This window comes from Triticum dicoccoides, chromosome 1B (genome assembly GCF_002162155.2).
Source record: "Triticum dicoccoides isolate Atlit2015 ecotype Zavitan chromosome 1B, WEW_v2.0, whole genome shotgun sequence".
In the NCBI taxonomy this organism is placed as follows: Eukaryota; Viridiplantae; Streptophyta; class Magnoliopsida; order Poales; family Poaceae; genus Triticum; species Triticum dicoccoides.
Window position 1 is genome coordinate 677,026,520 of NC_041381.1, and position 18,920 is coordinate 677,045,439.

Sequence of the window (18,920 nt, forward strand, 5' to 3'; positions counted from 1 at the left end):
AAAGCATTTTACATCTAAAGATTTGGTCAACTGTACATAAAATGTAGTCTTATAGTTTTGGAAAATGGAGTGGTGCTGTAAACATTTTTGGCACTCCAAAAATAGAAAATGACCCCCCCTAAAAACTCATTTCTCATAACAATTTTTAAAAGATATTTGTCTTATTCCAATTACAAGTTTGTTAGTTTTCCTAAAAACTATGTCATATTTGGTGACACAATGAGAACGTTTCTTTTTCTATTTCTCATATCATAAAATTGTTTATATGATTCAAGGAATTTTTTTGAAAAAAATATGGTTTAACACCTTATTTTTAGTCAATTACGACCAATTTAGAAGGTCATAACGTGTACTGGATTCTGATTGGTCCATGGACATGTCACGCGGATCGTGCTCAAACACCGTCGGATGCTCTCGGATCGGACGGCAGCCCTTTCTCCCTCACCCCGCTCCCCCTATTTGTCTCAAAAAAAGAAAAAGAAAAAAGAAAACTCCCTCACCCTCTCACCCCACGAACCCTATTGCTCCAGATCCACCTCACGCGCTCCCTCTCCCACATCGCCGCCGCCACCCCGCCGATTCAGATCCGACACCGCCGCCCGCGCCCGCGCACCACCACCCGCTCCTCCGCCCGTCCCGGAGGCCTCCGTCGCATGGCCGCCGTGCTCGTCCCGCCCTCGGCACCGCACCTCCACCGCCATCTCTGCTGGATCCTCACTGATGCCTTCACCCCTTCCTCGTCCAGCGCACCTCTGCTCAGGCTCACATCGGGCTCCTCATCGACCTGCTCCTCCCGCCCGCGCTCCTCTCCAACTTCCTCCGCGCCGGCGTCCACCACGCCTCCGTGCAGAGCCTCCTCGACCAGGCCAGGGGCTTCCACTTCCGCTCCTCCCTCATCGACCTCCCCGCCATCTCTGCCGCTTGCTCCCTCCTCATCCTCTGTAAACACCCCGCCCTGTCCCCTCCATGTTAAGCGTGTGCTATCGATTTCCTGATCTCGAATCGCCATCTAATTTCCTTCCTGGTTACTAATTGATCGCTGTTTTTTTGTGTGTGCAGGCGCGTACACGGCATGCGGGGGCGGCGCGGCCTACCTGTGGGTGGCGGCGGCCTGCAGTATCGGCTCCCTCTTCTACGTCCAAGGCTGTCACGGTCTTTGGCGTGGCCGCCGACGGTGCCGCCGGCCTCGAGCTGCATGGCAAGGGCCAGCTCCTCGCCTTGGCCTACCGGGCCAGCAGCCGGGAGAAGCGCCGGCTGCACGTCATCTACAGGATAAACATCGAAGTAGTAAGTCCCTGCCCCTCGTCCCCTCCATGCCCATCTTCGTTCGCATTAACCACCATGGCCATGGCCAGTTTTTCAGTAGCAGTCAGTGTCACACACGCCAAACCCAAAATCAATTTCACGTTATAATAGCAGCTAAAATTCAGATTAGACTGCTCCCTGATGCGATGTTGGTACGTGCAGTGCAATAGTTGCATGTGTACCAATCTGGGACAATGATTCTACCCTGTAAAATGATTCAATGCCGCTAGTCTCAGGGGTTTGAATTGGCCTTAGCACGTACGAATGGAAGTGATGCATACATACAGATACAGGTTATAAGTTGTCCTTTACATGTACGGATGTACCTGTTATTTGAATGCAAACAACAGCTATCAGTTTCAAAATGCCATACTTTTAACCGGAATGAATTTCTTCTTTTGCTGCTTCTCTGTCTAATTACTTGCATATGCATTGTTGACCTGTTAAGGAAAATCAGCTCAAGTGGTTTTTTCTCTGAAAACAAGAAAAACGAACATATGTGTTTATTAGTCTGTTTGTAAAAGTTCAATAGGAACAGTTCTGTTGCCTACGACTGTAGTTATAGTCACTTGTTACGCTGATTTCAAGCAGACTGCTTAGTGTTGACTGCTTAGTGTTGACCGTGCCATGCAGAGTTTTGGAAAGGGCTGCTGGTGTTGTAATTGTTTAGCCTGATTTATCGCATCATCTTATCAGGGACATGAGTATTATTTTTTCTTTTAATTGACATTAGATGTATACACCTTTTATGGATATGTTGTTAAGTCTCAAGGCACATTCTTTCCTATACACAGATGATTTTGTTGTAATTTATTTTATATCTGACACAAAGCTGAGTGACTTGTTTGTTTTACATCTGACGGAGGTGTAAAAGTTTTACGAAAATGGACTACTCATTTGATTAAACATGCAGTGTAGAGCTACTCATTTGATTCATTTGAAAATATGAGTAATTATTTTTCATTAACAGAAACTTCTTATCTCTTTTCTTCTATTTTTCTCTCTTCTCTTCTTCTCTTTGCTGCTGTTAAGTTAGGACTTGCTGATGATGATTGCTGTTGTTAGACATCATCATTGCTTAGTTTAGTGTAGGACTTGCTGCTGCTGCTACAGTCATATTCATACTGTATTTTTCCAAAGTTGTTGATCAAAGAAATGGACTAAATTAAAGCATTCCCAGGAATTGATGATGTTGTTATTGACCTACTGCTGTTGTCAAACTGCTGTTGTCATTAACCTGATGTTGCTGCTGTTGTAGGAGAAGGAGCACCCCCAGGAGAAGGAGCAAGGCCAGGAGAAAAAGAACGAGCAGGAGAAGAAGGCCCTGGATTGCTGCTGCTGGAGTGTCGAGGATCTGGAATCTGTGACGGCCCTGCTGGAGTGTAGCAAATCAATGGCGATTCATTCATTCTTTGGTGAGTGCACACTACTAGCACATTCTTTGCTGTGATCAAGTGTGACTCGTATCCAATTGTTTGCTCACATTATTATTTGATTATGCCATGCCGCTGCCATTGTTTTCTTAATCATGATTTGCTCCAACCTGGCATTGTGTTGTACAACTACTAGTACGTACTTCAATTGCATGCATGCATGTTTGCTGTTCCCTGAACTGTTTGACTGTTTGCTGCTCCCTGAACTGTTTGACTGCTTGTAATGCATATGGCTTGTGTCTTCTTGCTCCCTGACTTGTTGTACTATCCATCTGTTCTGTTAACTTGCCCTGTGCTGGTACTTATCGTTTGCAAAATATATCTCAGTTTTTGCTGTTATGACAACAAATTTTGCGTACATCTCAGAATGTTATATGCATGGTTTCCTGTTAAATCTAAAGTTCTGCAACAAATTTTTCACTTGATTATGTTTCTAACTATTCATATTATTTTCAGGTGCTGGCCTTCATTCTTCAAAAGTTGGGTGTACAGGAGCTGTAGGAAGAAGAATCCTGGAAAAAAAACCAGACCCAGAATGCGTTTTGGCTCACTGGAGCTAGTTATGTGTATATTTAGTTGTATTTTATAGCTGAATACCAGATTTTTACTATGTACTTTGCTTGGCTGTTGTAATATACTATCTCAGTTTTGGGTGTACAGGATTGTAATGTATTTTATTCGGCTGTTGTATGGAATATTATGCCTTATTGGCTCTTTTTGAATCAAATTATCTAATTGCAAAACTATAGAAAAGTGGGACTCACTTACCACAACATGACAAATGGGAACCTATTACTAGAACCTGACAATTGGGACCCTTCTGACTAGTGGACCCTTCTTTTGGACAAAAACTAAATTTGTTTAGACAAAAAGGCCACAACCCAACAATAAAAAGGCTGCAACATTGGGCTTGGCCCATGAACCCAACAAAAAATTGATAGACAGAAAAAACACAAATAGGCCGAATTGTTGGGCTAGGCCCATGTAGAAAACCAAATTGGACCGGGCTGAATCTTGTGCCACATCAGCTTGCCACGCTGGATGCCTACGTGGCCTGGGGGAGGTTGCTAGTGACCAAAACGCCACAGTAGGAATATTTTGGTCGTAAACGTCTTTGACCATTCCAGAAGAAAGGTCGCTATAGTCAGTTTACGACGGCCAGCTTTTGACCTTCTGTTTTTGGTCACAAAAAGGTCATCAATGGAAATTTGTGACCTTTCAGTGACTAATGGTGGTCATAAGTTGACATATTTCTTGTAGTGCATGTTGATGCCGCTCCACGATAGCATGCCAAGTTTCATGAATTTCAGACAAGTTCTGGATTTACTAGAATGTAAAAACTAGGTACCTCAATGTTTGCGGCCGAGTGACGGTGGCAGGGTGTTTGGCATTCATCCCCGTTTCTTGCATGGGACCTAAGTATGATACCAAGGTCACAAATTTGATTTTTCAACCAATTTATATGCACTGGAGCATGTGCATGTAGTTCAAATCTGAATTATGCACATAAAATGCCTAGAAAACCCAATTAATGTATAAAAATGTCCAAACGAACCCCGAAAATTCCAAAATTTAACACAACACTCCTGTTGTTCTTCGTTGACACTTGAAAAAATTTAAATGCAATAAGAGGCAATAGATATCGTTTCGTCCCCAAAGGTGGCACATTCCCTACCGAAACCATCACGCTTGTTGTGAGAAGCTCTAGTTTGTGAGAAGCTTATACCCAAACCTGCCCCTAATGGGACAAAAAATTTACCATGCCATGTTGATGCCGCTCTATGGGAGCATGCCAAGTTTCATGAATTTCTGACGAGTTTTGGATTTACTAGAATTTAAAAACCAGGTATCTCAATGCTTGCAGCCGAGTGACAGTGGCAGGGGTTTTGACATTCATTCCCATTTCTTGCATGGGACCTAAGCATGCAACCAAGGACACATATTTGATTTTCCAACCATTTTTCATGCATTGGAACATGTGCATGTAGTTAAAATTTGAATTCTGCACATAAAATGCCTAGAAACCCCTGCTAATGTATAAAAATGTCCAACCGAACCCCGAAAAATTCCAAAATTTAACACAACACTCCTGTTGTTCTATGTTGACACTAGAATTTTTTTTAAAGAAATAAGAGGCAATGGATATCATTTCGTCCCCAAAGGTGGCACGTTCCCTACCGAAACCATCACGCTTGTTGTGAGAAGCGCTGGTTTGTGAGAAGCTTATACCCAAGCCAGCCCCAAATGGGACAAAAAAATTACCACGGCATGATGATACCGCTCCATGATAGCATCGAAGTTTCATGAATTTCAGACGAGTTTTGGATTTACTAGAATTGACAAACCAGGTATCTCAATGTTTGCGGCCGAATGACTGTGGCAGGGTTTTTGACATTCATTCCCATTTCTTGCATGGGACCTATGCATCCAACCAAAGTCACATATTTGATCTTTCAACCAATTTATATGCACTGCAGCATGTGCATGTTGTTCAAATTTCAATTATGCACATAAAATGCCTAGAAAACCCAGTTAATGTATAAAAATGTCCAAATAAACTCGAAAAATTCCAAAACTTAACACAACACACCTGTTGTTCTATGTTGACACTAGACTTTTTTTGAAAGGAATAAGAGGCAATAGATATTGTTTCGTCCTCAAAGGTGGCACGTTCCCTACTGAAACCATGACGCTTGTTGTGAGAAGCTCTGGTTTGTGAGAAGCTTATACCCAAACCTGCCCCAAATGGGGCAAACAATTACCACAACATGTTGATACCGCTCCATGATGGCATGCCAACTTTCATGAATTTTAGACGAGTTTTGGATTTACCAGAATTTACAAACCAGGTATCTCAATGTTTGCAACCAAGTGACCGTGGCAAGGTGTTTGACATTCATCCCCATTTCTTGCATGGGACCTAAGCATGCGACCAAGGACACATATTTGATCTTTCAACCAATTTATATGCACTGGAGCATGTGCATGTTTTTCTAATTTGAATTATGCGCATAAAATGCCTAGAAACCTCAGTTAATGTATAAAAATGTCCAAACAAACCCCGAAAAATTCCAAAATTTAACACAACACTCTTGTTGTTCTATGTTGACACTATAATTTTTATGAAAGAAATAACATGCAACAAATATCGTTTCGTCCCCAAAGGTAGCACGTTCCTATTGAAACCATCACACTTTTTGTGAGAAGCTCTGGTTTGCGAGAAGCTTATGCCCAAACCTGCCCCAAGTGGGACAAAAAAATTTACCATGGCATGTTCATGCCGCTCCATTATAGCATGCCAAGTTTCATGAATTTCAAACGAGTTTTGGATTTACTAGAATTTAAAAACCAGGTATTTCAATGTTTGCAGCCGAGTGACGGTGGCAGGCTGTTTGACATTCATTCCCATTTCTTGCATGGGACCAAATCATGCAACCAAGGACACATATTTGATTTATGTGCATGTAGTTCAATTTTGAATTATGCACATAAAATGCCTAGAAAACCCAGTTATTGAATAAAAATGTCCAAATGAGCCCCAAAAATTCCAAAATTTAACATAACACCCATGTTGTTCTATGTTGACACTAGAAAAATTCTGATAGCAACAAGAGGCAACCGATATGTTTCGCCCCCAAAGCTGACATGTTCCCTACCAAAACCATCATGCTTGTTGTGAGAAGCTATGGTTTATGAGAAGCTTGTACCCAAACCTGCCCCAAATGGGACAAAACATTTACCACGACATGGTGATACCGCTCCATGATAGCATGCCAAGTTTCATGAATTTCAGACGAGTTTCAAATTTACTAGAATTTAAAAACCAGGTATCTCAATGTTTGCGGCCGAGTGACAGTGGCGCGATGTTTGACATTCATCCCCATTTCTTGCATGGGACCTGAGCATGTAACCAAGGACACATATTTGATCTTTCAACCAATTTATATGCACTGGAGCATGTGCATGTTGTTCAAATTTGAATTATGCACATAAAATGCCTAGAAAATCCAGTTAACGTATAAAAATGTCCAAACAAACCCCAAAAATTCCAAAATTTAACACAACACACCTGTTGTTCTATGTTGACACTAGAATTTTTTTGAAAGGATTAAGAGGCAACGGATATTGTTTCGTCCTCAAAGGTGGCACGTTCCCTACCGAAACCATCACGCTTGTTGTGAGAAGCTCTGGTTTGTGTGAAGCTTATACCCAAACCTGCCCCAAATGGGATAAAATATTACCACGACATGTTGATACCGCTCTATGATGGCATGCCAAGTTTCATGAATTTTAGACGAGTTTTGGATTTACTAGAGTTTAAAAACCAAGTATCTCAATGTTTGCGGCCGAGTGACGGTGGCAGGGTGTTTGACATTCATCCCCATTTCTTGCATGGGACCTAAGCATGCAACCAAGGAAACATGTTTGATCTTCCAACCAATTTATATGCACTGGAGCATGTGCATGTTATTCAAATTTGAATTATGCACATAAAATGCCTAGAAAACCCAGTTAATGTATAAAAATGTCCAAAAACCCCGAAAAATTCCAGAACTTAACACAATACTCATGTTGTTCTATGTTGACACTAGAAATGTTTTGAAAGGAATAAGAGGCAATGGATATTGTTTCGTCTTCAAAGCTGGCATGTTCCCTACCAAAACCATCACGCTTGTTGTGAGAAGCTCTAGTTTGTGAGAAGCTTATACCCAAACCTGCCCCAAATGGGAAAAATTACCACGACATGTTGATGCTGCTCCATGATAGCATGCCAAGTTTCAAGAATTTATGACAAGTTTTGCATTTACTAGAAGTCAAAACTAGGTACCTCAATGTTTGCGGTGAAGTGACGGTGGCAGGGTGTTTGACATTCATTCCCATTTCTTGCATGGTACCTAAGCATGCAACCAAGGACTCAGATTTGATTTTTCGACCAATTTATATGCACTAGAGCATGTGCATGTAGTTCAAATTTGAGTTATACACATAAAATGCCTAGAAACCCTAGTTAATGTATAAAAATTACCAAACGAACCCCAAAAAATTCCAAAATTTAACACAACACTCCTGTTGTTCTATGTTGACACTAGGAATTTTTTGAAAGGCAATAAGAGGCAATGGATATCATTTCATCCCCAAAGCTGGCACGTTCCCTACCGAAACCATCACACTTGTTGTGAGAAGCTCTGGTTTGTGAGAAGCTTATACCTAAACCTGCGCCAAATGGGACAAAAAGTTACCACGACATGTTTATGCCGTTCCATGATAGCATGCCAAGTTTCATGAATTTCAGACTGTTTTGGATTTACTAAAATTTAAAAACCAGGTATCTCAATGTTTGCGGCCGAGTGATGGTGGCAGGGTGTTTGACATTCATTCCCATTTCTTGCATGGGACCTAAGCATGCAACCAAGGACACATATTTGATTTTTCAACCAATTTATATGCACTAGAGCCTGTGCATGTAGTTAAAATTTGAATTATGCACATAAAATGCATACAAAACCTAGTTCATGTATAAAAATGTCCAAACGAACCCCGAAAAATTACAAAATTTAACACAACACTCCTGTTATTCTACGTTGACACTACAATTTTTTTGAAAAGCAATAAGGGGCAACAGATATCGTTTCATCCCCAAAGGTGGCATGTTCCCTACTGAAACCATCACGCTTGTTGTGAGAAGCTCTGGTTTGTGAGAAGCTTATACCCAAACCTGCCCCAAATGGGACAAAAAATTTACCACGACATCTTGATGCCACTCCATGATAGCATGCCAAGTTTCATAATTTTCAGACGGGTTTTCGATTTACTAGAATTATAAAAGTAGGTACCTCAATGTTTGTCAGAGGGATTGAGCACGGGTAGCCTCATATACACCCCATAACATTTCAAGACATCGGGGCTAGCAAAGCCCCTCACAGCTTCCAGACGAGCGGCTGGCTCCTCGGACTAGCTGGCCGAGGTGGCAAGCTCCTAGAAGACGGCGGAGCCTTAGAAGGTGGCCTCGAGGGATCGGCTCCTAGCAGACGGCCCCTCCTCCCCTCGGAGTCTGCGCCCATTCATTACGATGAGACAGGGCATGGCTAGAGGGCGCCACCCTCCCCCGAATCACGGAGAAGCGAGGTTACAGTAGGAGCCAACCATGTGGTCACCGACCTGCCCGGCGCGGCACGACCAACGTCAGTACGGGCCCTGCTCCCATGATGGGAGGTCGATACGGACCACTGGCGGTAGGCCCTACATGTCCGTGAATAGCCAGAAGATGGGGCACCCCTAGGAGACGACCTCAGGGGCGGGTCGACCTCCAGTAGCCGGCCCTCCCTCCTCTCGGAGTATCCGTGCTATTAATCCGATGAGACGGAACATGGCTATAGTGAGCGCACACCAGGCGGCGGGATAGTAGCCATGCGTCTCCCGACAAGGCCTCCGTCATCAAGGGCGAGGCTACAGCAAAAGGCAATCAGCAAGGCCCGTAGGCGGTGGGCCCTACTTGTTAGCCGGATTCTCGGTAGCCAGTGGGACCCACCAGGAGGCGGGCTCCATTAGCCGACGGAGAACCTGGCGCCCTTAGACGCTGATGTCCGGTCCTACACCCGACAGAGTTACCATTGTACCCCTAGTGGTAGGCCTATATAAACCCCTCAGGCTCACCCATGCAAAGGGTTCAACACCAACACCATTCACACAACCATAGCTAGGAGAAGTAAGGAGCTAGCCTTGCCCTTCCTCTTCCTCTAGCCGAATAGCTCAAGGAGCAATCTTGTAGCTACCCTTTGATCTTGGTCATCATGCGGAGACCCCGCAGAGCAGGACTAGGGGTGTTATCTCCTCAAAGAGCCCCGAACCTGGGTAAGACTCGCGTGCGTTCGAGATCTCGCTCACTCCCGCTTCTAGGGCCCGACGACGTACTCCTGTCCCCATCCATTTGAAACCACCCCTGGCATCTGTCAATAGATTTCCGTGACAATGTTTGCGGCCGAGTGGTGGTGTTGTGGTGTTCGAAATTCATCCGCATTTCATGCATGGGACATTAGCATAAACCCATGGACACATATACTATTTTACAACCCATGTTGGTGCACCTAAGCATGTGCATGTAGTTTAATTTTGAATTATGCACATAAAATGCCTAGAAAACCCAGTTATTGTATAAAGATGTCCAAATGAGCCCCCAAAATTCCAAAATTTAACATAACACCCATGTTGTTCTATGTTGACACTAGAAAAATTCTGATAGCAATAAGAGGCAACCGATACGTTTCGCCCCCAAAGGTGGCATGTTCCCTACCAAAACCATCATGCTTGTTGTGAGAAGCTCTGGTTTATGAGAAGCTTGTACCCAAACCTGCCCCAAATGAGACAAAACATTTACCACGACATGGTGATACCGCTCCATGATAGCATGCCAAGTTTCATGAATTTCAGACGAGTTTCGGATTTACTAGAATTTAAAAACCAGGTATCTCAATGTTTGCGGCCGAGTGACAGTGGCGCGGTGTTTGACATTCATCCCCATTTCTTGCATGGGACCTAAGCATGCAACCAAGGACACAGATTTGATCTTTCAACCAATTTATATGCACTGGAGCAGGTGCATGTTGTTCAAATTTGAATTATGCGCATAAAATGCCTAGAAAATCCAGTTAATGTATAAAAATCTCCAAACAAACCCTAAAAATTCCAAAATTTAACACAACACACCTGTTGTTCTATGTTGACACTAGAAATTTTTTGAAAGGATTAAGAGGCAACGGATATTGTTTCGTCCTCAAAGTTTGCACGTTCCATACCGAAACCATCACACTTGTTGTGAGAAGCTCTGGTTTGTGTGAAGCTTATAGCCAAACGTGCCCCAAATGGGACAAAAAATTTACCACGGCATGTTGATACCACTCCATGATGGCATGCCAAGTTTCATGAATTTTAGACGAGTTTTGGATTTACTAGAATTTAAAAATCAAGTATCTCAATGTTTGCGGCCGAGTGACGGTGGTAGGGTTTTGACATTCATCCCCATTTCTTGCATGGGACATAAGCATGAAACCAAGGACACATGTTTGATCTTTCAATCAATTTATATGCACTGGAACATGTGCATGTTGTTCAAATTTGAATTATGCATATAAAATGCCTAGAAAACCCAGTTAATGTATAAAAATGTCCAAAAAAACCTGAAAAATTCCAGAACTTAACACAACACTCCAGTTGTTCTATGTTCACACTAGAATTTTTTTGAAAGGAATAAGAGGCATCGGATATTGTTTCGTCCTCAAAGGTGGCATGTCCCCTACCCAAACCATCACGCTTGTTGCGAGAAGCTCTAGTTTGTGAGAAGCTTATACCCAAACCTGCCCCAAATGGGAAAAAAATACCATGGCATGTTGATGCTGCTCCATGATAGCATGCCAAGTTTCACGAATTTATGACGAGTTTTGCATTTACTAGAAGTCAAAAAATAGGTATCTCAATGTTTGCGGCGAAGTGACGGTGGTAGGGTGTTTGACATTCATTCCCATTTCTTGCATGGGACCTAAGCATGCAACCAAGGACTCAGATTTAATTTTTCAACCACTTTATGTGCACTAAAGCATGTGCATGTAGTTCAAATTTGAATTATACACATAAAATGCCTAGAAACCCCAGTTAATGTATAAAAATGTTCAAACGAACCCCCAAAAATTCCAAAATTTAACACAACACTCCTGTTGTTCTATGTTGACACTAGGAATTTTTTGAAAGGCAATAAGAGGCAATGGATATCGTTTCATACCCAAAGCTGGCACGTTCCCTACCGAAACCATCATGCTTGTTGTGAGAAGCTCTGGTTTGTGAGAAGCTTATACCCAAACCTGCGCCAAATGGGACAAAAATTTACCACGACATGTTTATGCCGTTCCATGATAACATGCCAAGTTTCATGAATTTCAGACTGTTTTCGATTTACTAAAATTTAAAAACCAGGTATCTCAATGTTTGCGGCCGAGTGATGGTGGCAGGGTGTTTGACATTCATTCCCATTTCTTGCATGGGAACTAAGCATGCAACCCAGGACACAGATTTGATTTTTCAACCAATTTATAAGCACCAGAGCCTGTGCATGTAGTTCAAATTTGAATTATGCACATAAAATGCATACAAAACCTAGTTCATGTATAAAAGTGTCCAAACGAACCCCGAAAAATTCCAAAATTTAACACAACACTCCTGTTATTCTATGTTGACACTAGATTTTTTTTGAAAAGCAATAAGGGGCAATAGATATCGTTTCATCCCAAAAGGTGGCATGTTCCCTACTGAAACCATCACGCTTGTTGTGAGAAACTCTTGTTTGTGAGAAGCTTGTACCCAAACGTGACCCAAATGGGACAGAAATTGTACCACGACATCTTGATGCCACTCCATGATAGCATGCCAAGTTTCATAATTTTCAGACGAGTTTTCGATTTACTAGGATTACAAAAGCAGGTACCTCAATGTTTGTCAGAGGGATTGAGCACGGGTAGCCTCATATACACCCCATAACATTTCAAGACATCGGGGCTAGCAAAGCCCCTCACAGCTTCCAGACGAGCGGCTGGCTCCTCGGACCAGCTGGCCGAGGTGGCAAGCTCCTAGAAGATGGCGGAGCCTTAGAAGGCAGCCTCGGGGGATCGGCTCCTAGCAGACGGCACCTCCTCCCCTCGGAGTCTGTGCCCATTCATTACGACGAGACAGGGCGTGGCTAGAGGGCGCCCCCTCCCCTGAATCACGGAGAAGCGAGGCTACAGTAGGAGCCAACCATGTGGTCACAGACCTGCCCGACGCGGCACGACCAACGTCAGTACGGGCCCTGCTCCCATGATGGGCGGTCGATACGGACCGCTGGCGGTAGGCCCTACATGTCCGTGAGTAGCCAGAAGATGGGGCACCCCTAGGAGATGGCCTCAGGGGCAGGCCGACCTCAAGTAGCCGGCCCTCCCTCCTCTCGGACTATGCGCGCTATTAATCTTATGAGACGGAACATGGCTTCAGTGAGCACACACCAGGCAGCGAGATAGTAGCCATGCGTCTCCCGACAAGGCCTCCGTCATCAAGGGCGAGGCTACAGCAAAAGGCAATCAGCAAGGCCCGTAGGCAGTGGGCCCTACCTGTTAGCCGGATTCTCGGCAGCTGGTGGGACCCACCAGGAGGCGGGCCCCAGTAGCCGGCGGAGAACCCGGCGCTCTTAGACGCTGATGTCCAGGTCTTACACCCGGCAGAGTTACCATTGTACCCCTAGTGGTAGGCCTATATAAACCCCTCAGGCTCACCCATGCAAAGGGTTCAGCACCAACACCATTCACACACCCATAGCTAGGAGAAGTATAGGAGCTAGCCTTGCCCTTCCTCCTCCTCTAGCCGAATAGCTCAAGTAGCAATCTTGTAGCTACCCTTTGATCTTAGTCATCATGCGGAGACCCCGCAGAGCAGGACTAGGGGTGTTATCTCCTCAGAGAGCCCGGAACATGGGTAAGACTCGCGTGCGTTCGAGATCTCGCTCACTCCTGCTTCCCGGCCCGACGACGTACTCCTGTCCCCATCCATGAGAAACCACCCTGGCATCTGTCGATAGATTTCCGTGACAATTTTTGCGGCCGAGTGATGGTGTTGTGGTGTTTGAAATTCATCCGCATTTCGTGCATGGGACATTAGCATATACCCATGGACACATATACTATTTTACAACCCATGTTGGTGCACCTAAGCATGTGCATGTAGTTTAATTTTGAATTGTGCACCTGAAATGGCTAGAAAACCAATTTAATGTATAAAATGTCCAAATGAACCCTGAATAATTCCAATTTTTTTACGACACACATATAGTTGCATGTTCACTGCAGATAAAAGTTCTAGCAATTCAAACACCGTCCATTGCCGCTGTGACCCCATCATGTAATTAAAATCAAGATGAAAAATCAAGTAGATCCCACATAGTTTATTATCACCAATCATGTGAGATGCAGTACAGAATATCCTAGAGCATCGTCGGTGTATAGTACGCCTATGGCTTACGCGAGAAGGTGCATCGGCTACAGTCCACAGTCGGCGTGTCAAGCACACTAGATCATTCCCCAAATATCATTTCGCTGTTCAATCGTCGTTGGTGAAAGATAGGGACGTGGACCCGTGTCGTGAGGGCAACTTCGGTTGCCCACTCCGGCGGGAGCGCGGTCGCAGCCGCCATGCACATGCTAACATGGTGCATGAGCACGGCCGCAACTTGCAACCGGGTGGCCAGGGCAGCCCAAACGGCCGCTATTGGTTCTCAGGTGGCGGCAGCAACATCTGCCTCGGGGATAGCAAATGGCGGGAGCGGCACAATAGCTGTCCGTTCCGCAACGACATCCTTAGACCTGGTGGAGGCCGCCCATGACCATGTTCAGGCCCCCCACGCCCAGCTCGTGGTGGTCACCGCACAAATCGAACAAAGCTTCTCCGACAACGGTCGGCAACCCATGGCCGTAGAGTTGGCAATCGCCGAGAGCGTTCGAGCAGCCGTCCATTGCTCCGCCGCATACCTTGCCACGACGGAGCCCGTCGAAACCCAGATCGTGGCCACCCATGCCTAGCTCGTGGTGGCTTTTTCCGAAGATATGGTAGATGTGGATGGTGAGATTCTTGCCGAGTATGGTGTGATGGATGCCATGGAACCCCTTCCCTAGGAGACCATCAGGCGCAAGCTGGACATGGAGGCGGCGGCGGAGATCGACAAGCACCAGCCGTAGTAGTACTCTTTGTTTTGTTTAATTAAGAGCGCCAACCTTTAATTTGTTAAAGTAATGTTGAGGTTAGCTAGGTCTGTTTAATTGCTGAATTTGCTTGATTAAGAAGTGTGGGTGTGTTGTAGTCTCCTTTGTGTCCCCAAATTATGCAATGACGTGGATGACCACTATAAACAGGGATATTTGTACCAAACTTTTTGACGTTCAAACTCATCACACATGGGTTAAGCTATCTGAATCATTTGTGATGTTCACATATCATACACAGTTCTGAAGAAGGGAGCTTGTCTTATGACACTTTGCGCGCCAGTTTTTTGGCTGAACCAATTCCAAATTTTTGGCTTCCGCGGAAATATCCACCTCCCCGCCCCCTCCCGCTTACCAAAATACACATTTCCCCTGTTTCCACCTTCCTTCGCAAGTTGAAACCTTCACTCGTTGCTTGCAGCACCGCCTCCTCGCTGGCGACCCTCCTTCACGTTGCTCGGCCTCGTCTATCCAGGCAAGTAATCCATACCGACTCCCATCCTCCTCCTCCTTCCACATCCCACATGCCCCGACCATCGGCGCGACACCTTCCACCCAAATCACCAATCCCTCCACCAAATAAGCGCCGCCCTAAGCCATGGTGCATGCAGTATAGTCAGGATCTCAAGGAGCATTTGGCTGCGGAGAAGCAAATCACGGCCGCACGCGTGGATGAGGTCGCGATGGCTGCCATTCGTGCCGACCCCAGAACTTGGAGGAGCACCTCGCCGTCGAGGCCACCATCGACGCCTCATGCGCTGATGCCGCGACACGGTTGGCTACTTTAAACGATAGTACGTGGAATTTTCTCGAGGCCACCCTTGGTGCCTGCGACAAAGACTACAAGGTGTTTTCTCAGCGTGCACGTGCTTACCTCATCTCGAGAGCCAGCAGGTAGGTTCCCCGAGCGGCTCAGACAAATCATCACTGTGATGAGGGCACCCACTATGCGGAGGCCTCGCCCTCTTCCATGTCCAAGGAGCCAATCATCATTGATATCTCCGACAATGAGGAGTAGCTTGTCTTATTAGCTCACTATAAGGACCCATGTTCAGTTTGCTAGCTACTACCTTTCCTTACCAAATTCTAGTGAACTGTGCTATCTACTTTTACCATGCAATCTGTTGCTCTAGTGTATATGTTCTATATGTCGTGCAATGTGGTGCTCACTTTTAGTTGTTGGTTAATTGGTTGTCGTGTTAAGTTAACTGTTTGGTTCAATTATGCAAATGTGATGTTCAATTCTTCAGGGTGCAATTTTGTATTATCTTCCATGTGAGAAATAAATCGAATTTTTCTTTACAAAATACATGAGAAACAAATACAATTGTTATATTTCCAAGTTATCAAGCATGCTTGGTTTGGTTAACTGTCTAATATTCTAGTATGTTATACATTGTGCAATGTGGTGCTGAGTTAACGTTTGGTAATTTGTTGTTGTATTTAGTTAACTATTTGGTTCAATTCTGCAATGCGATGTTCAATTGTTGTGGGTGCATTTTCTTATTGTATACCATGTGAGAAATATATCAAATTTGGCTGTACTAAATACATGAGAAAAAATACAATTGCTATATTTGCAAGTTGTTAAGCATGCTTGGTTTGGTTAACTGTCAGATCTTCTATTAGGAGTATGTTATATTGTGCAATATGGTGCTCAGTTAATGTTTGGTTTATTTGTTGTGGTGTTTAGTTAACTACTTGGTTCAATTCTGCAATGCGATGTTCAATTGTTGTGGGTGCATTCTGTTATTGTATACCATGTGAGAAATAAATCGAATTTGGCTGTACTAAATACATGAGAAACTACAATTGCTATATTTCTGAGTTGTTAAGCATGCTTGGTTTGGTTAACTGTCTGATCTTCCATTAGGAGTATGTTATATTGTGCAATGTGGTGCTTAGTTAATTTTTGGTTCATTTGTTGTGGTGTTTAGTTAACTACTTGGTTCAATTCTGCAATGCGATGTCCAATTATCGTGGGTAGAATTTTGTATTGTTGTGATGTGAGGAATAAATCGAATTTGGCTGCACTTAATACATGAGAAACATATACAAGTGCTATATTTCCTAGTTCTTAATCATGCTTGGTTTAGATAAATAGGTTTTCCATGTGGCTTGAATTAATATGATGAATCTGCAATGTGCTTATTTTTCATCAACATATTTTACTGATAGCATGCAAAATCTTACTTAACCTGATGACTAACTACCTTATATGTGTTGCAGGGAAACAATGGGAAGCACTGAGGGTTACAATCGAGGTTAGCACATGCATGGTCCGTTGTCAAATAGCACATTATTGTGAAATTGCATGAACCATTATAGTATTTAGGTTTTTAACAATTTGGTCTTGCACATGTAGGCCCTGTTGTCCGAGGTTTTGACCCACTGTTCGACCCTTTTTGCAGTCCATGAATATCAGTCAAGTCAAGAAACTCAGAAAGATTGTTAGGATAAAGAAATTAGCGACAAAAAACAATAAGATCTTTGTCTGCACAATGAAGAAGACATCAGTACATTACAGGATGGTACTAACTATTATACCTTGCCTTTTTTATTCGTTTGCCCCATTTCCAATATAGAGAAGATATTTCTGCACATCCTTGTTTTCACGCTTTTCCAAAGCAGTTGACTGATGATTACCTCTCAAACCACCTGTATGGTCAGGAGGCAAGGAAGGTATTCATACAACACCCATGGTTCAATATTGAAGTGTTCCTAAAGAGGACGAAGGATGGACGGTCAATCATCCACAGGCATTGGCCTAAAGTAGCAAAGACCTTCAACATCAATGAAGGCTCAATATTCGCCTTCTGCTTCAGCCACTGTTCAAAAAATATTTTGATTCAACAATTAATTATCGCTAACCATGGATGACCAATAAGATTATCCCTTATCTTCACCCTTTATCTTTGGACAAATTTATCGCTCTGACCAGCGATTTATCAGGAATCTGCCGATAAATCGAATATATTCATAGAACTATGTGTGCAAAACTATGTTTATTTATATTTTGTGGACCTTGTTATGCAATATATACGGTTGTCCTATTTTCTTTGTTATTATATGAGGATTAAAAGGCTAGGAATCAAGGTAAAACTTCTGTCCAATATTGTTTTAGTGTTGAATATAGCGTATTTTAATGTTAGGAACCTGAGATTTGCAAAAAATATCCGATTAATAGTCGACCGATAAAATTGATTAATCGCCTGATATCCGATTAATCTCTAATCCCTAGCTGAACAAGACGATAACAATAAGTGATATCCTCAACATTGGCTTCAACAGTTTTCCAGATGAGATACATCTGTCTATGAACCATCTATGATGCTATAATTTCGAAAGGTTATAGATGTTGCATGTGAAACTTGGTGCTGGTGGAGTTGTCTAATGGGGTGGCTGAGTGCTGAAGCTATATGATGTTGTAGTCTAATGTATTTCAATTATGAAAATGAAATATATTGTGTGCTTAATATGAAATGTCAATTAGATTAATAAATGAATTATTAATAATAGGACAATTAGCCTGCTAATTGGGGTTTTCTATTGCAAACGGTTATTGAGAAAACACCATGGGCGATGACCTCAAGCAACGCACACAGTTTCTAGGAATAAACCGTGTTGGATTAACGAACAATCACACATGACATCCTCTTGAAAGCTGTCTGTGTTAGGCCACCTGGCGCAAATGTTTACCACATAAAAACTATGTGTGATGGACAGTCTTTGCCACACAGTTTGTTCTACGAACTGTGTGTGATGCATTCAATAATGCAAACGATAAAATTGTTAATACGATGTGCAATGGAAACACTATCACAAATGGTTTAACGGGGAAAATTGTGTGTGATGTACCTGCGAACAAAAATGTTTTACTTGGAGCAACCGTGTGGGATGTATATATGAACGGAAACATTTAGCGGGGACTGACTGTGTGGGATGTACTTACGATCAGAAATGATTTCGCCTGTATAATTGTATTTTTTAGCACTATGGTATGTATAACTGTATTTGATCGCTCGCCGGTCGCACATGATCTCATTTTGCCGAGCGTGTGTACTAGGAGGCCATATCCCCGACGGTTTTTGGGTCGTGTGGGAAGGAACCCCTATTGACCACACTCACTTGGCGATGGTTCCAAATGCCATTGCGGAAAGGGGTTAAAAACCATTTGTATAGCACCTCGTTGTACTAGTGTGTGCTCGGATAAATCAATAGAGACCATAATAATTCCATGTGAGAACATATTCAAGAGAAGTTTAGTTTTGCACAAGCAAGATATGTAATGAAATATCCCCCTCTTACTTATTACCCCTCCACAATACATTCATCCATCCACTTGTCCTTCCAGCTATATAGAGTTGGGCACAATAGGGAAAAGGGGATTGTTGATTGTAATTAGGCTGTC

At 43.4% G+C, this 18,920-nt stretch overlaps 1 pseudogene; it reads left to right on the forward strand.

Annotated features, from left to right (window-relative positions):
- Positions 1-2,755, forward strand: part of LOC119350895 — a 67,664-nt pseudogene extending 64,909 nt beyond the window's left edge.
- Positions 2,756-18,920: the final 16,165 nt, after the last annotated feature.